The sequence below is a fragment of the Oncorhynchus keta genome, unplaced genomic scaffold (genome assembly GCF_023373465.1).
Source record: "Oncorhynchus keta strain PuntledgeMale-10-30-2019 unplaced genomic scaffold, Oket_V2 Un_contig_1888_pilon_pilon, whole genome shotgun sequence".
NCBI lineage: Eukaryota > Metazoa > Chordata > Actinopteri > Salmoniformes > Salmonidae > Oncorhynchus > Oncorhynchus keta.
The window spans coordinates 62,501-65,000 of NW_026281161.1; the positions used below are offsets into that span (position 1 = coordinate 62,501).

General features: G+C 57.1%; 1 protein-coding gene across 1 annotated transcript in view; it reads left to right on the forward strand.

The window, feature by feature from the left end:
* The window catches only part of prss12 (serine protease 12), a 107,342-nt gene that overhangs the window by 13,827 nt on the left and 91,015 nt on the right, over nt 1-2,500 (forward strand). The window lies entirely within an intron of this gene.

Sequence of the window (2,500 nt, forward strand, 5' to 3'; positions counted from 1 at the left end):
TCTCATAGCTATAGATCCTAACCCAGGAACCACATCCTCTCATAGCTATAGATCCTAATCCAGGAAGCCAATCACCTTTTTTCCTGTGGGGCTCAGATTGTAGAATATGGGGGTTTCAACACCAGGATGGTGGGTTCACTACCCACTGGGGCCAGGATCGTGGGTTCAATACCCGCTGGGGCCAGGGAGGTGGGTTCTATACCCGCTGGGGCCAGGATGGTGGGTTCTATACCCGCTGGGGCCAGGATCGTGGATTCACTACAGGATGGTGGGTTCAATACCCGCTGGGGCCAGGGAGGTGGGTTCTATACCCGCTGGGGCCAGGATGGTGGATTCACTACAGGATGGTGGGTTCAATACCCGCTGGGGCCAGGATCGTGGATTCACTACAGGATGGTGGGTTCAATACCCGCTGGGGCCAGGGAGGTGGGTTCTATACCCGCTGGGGCCAGGATGGTGGATTCACTACAGGATGGTGGGTTCAATACCCGCTGGGGCCAGGATCGTGGATTCACTACAGGATGGTGGGTTCAATACCCGCTGGGGCCAGGGAGGTGGGTTCTATACCCGCTGGGGCCAGGATGGTGGGTTCAATACCCGCTGGGGCCAGGATGGTGGATTCACTACAGGATGGTGGGTTCAATACCCGCTGGGGCCAGGATCGTGGATTCACTACAGGATGGTGGGTTCACTACAGGATTGTGGGTTCACTACAGGATGGTGGGTTCAATACCCGCTGGGGCCAGGATGGTGGATTCACTACAGGATGGTGGGTTCAATACCCGCTGGGGCCAGGATCGTGGATTCACTACAGGATGGTGGGTTCAATACCCGCTGGGGCCAGGATGGTGGGTTCACTACCCACTGGGGCCAGGATGGTGGGTTCACTACCCACTGGGGCCAGGATGGTGGGTTCACTACCCACTGGGGACAGGATGGTGGGTTCACTACCCACTGGGGCCAGGATGGTGGGTTCAATACCCGCTGGGGCCAGGATGGTGGGTTCACTACCCACTGGGGACAGGATGGTGGGTTCACTACCCACTGGGGCCAGGATGGTGGGTTCAATACCCGCTGGGGCCAGGATGGTGGGTTCACTACAGGATGGTGGGTTCACTACCCACTGGGGCCAGGATGGTGGGTTCAATACCCGCTGGGGCCAGGATGGTGGGTTCACTACAGGACGGTGGGTTCAATATCCACTGGGGCCAGGATGGTTGGTTCACTACCCACCTGGGCCAGGATGGTGGGTTCACTACCCACTGGGGCCAGGATGGTGGGTTCACTACCCACTGGGGACAGGATGGTGGGTTCACTACCCACTGGGGCCAGGATGGTGGGTTCAATATCCACTGGGGCCAGGATGGATGGTTCAATACCCACTGGGGCCAGGATGGTGGGTACAATACCCACTGGGGCCAGGATGGTGGGTTCACTACCCACTGGGGACAGGATTGTGGGTTCACTACCCACTGGGGCCAGGATGGTGGGTACAATACCCACTGGGGCCAGGATGGTGGGTTCACTACAGGATGGTGGGCTCACTGCAGGATGGTGGGTTCTATACTTACTGGGGCCAGGATTGTGGGTTCACTACCCACTGGGGCCAGGATGGTGGGTACAATACCCACTGGCGCCAGGATTGTGGGTTCTATACTTACTGGGACCAGGATTGTGGGTTCACTACCCACTGGGGCCAGGATGGTGGGTTCACTACCCACTGGGGCCAGGATGGTGGGTTCAATACCCACTGGGGCCAGGATGGTGGGTTCAATACCCACTGAGGCCAGGATGGTGGGTTCACTACCCACTGGGGCCAGGATGGTGGGTTCAATACCCACTGGGGCCAGGATTGTGGGTTCAATACCCACTGAGGCCAGGATGGTGGGTTCACTACAGGATGGTGGGTTCACTACAGGATGTGGGTTCACTACCCACTGGGGCCAGGATGGTGGGTTCTATACTTACTGGGACCAGGATTGTGGGTTCAATACCCACTGGGGCCAGGATGGTGGGTTCTATACTTACTGGGGCCAGGATGGTGGGTTCCATACCCACTGGGGCCAGGATGGTGGATTCACTACAGGATGGTGGGTTCACTACAGGATGGTGGATTCACTACAGGATGGTGGGTTCAATACCCACTGGGGCCAGGATGGTGGATTCACTACAGGATGGTGGGTTCACTACAGGATTGTGTTTTCACTACAGGATGGTGGGTTCAATACCCACTGGGGCCAGGATTGTGGATTCACTACAGGATGGTGGATTCACTACAGGATGGTGGATTCAATACCCACTGGGGCCAGGATGGTGGGTTCAATACAGGATGGTGGATTCACTACAGGATGGTGGATTCACTACAGGATGGTGGATTCACTACAGGATGGTGGGTTCACTACAGGATGGTGGGTTCACTACAGGATGGTGGGTTCACTACAGGATGGTGGGTTCACTACAGGATGGTGGGTTCACTACAGGATGGTGGATTCACTACAGG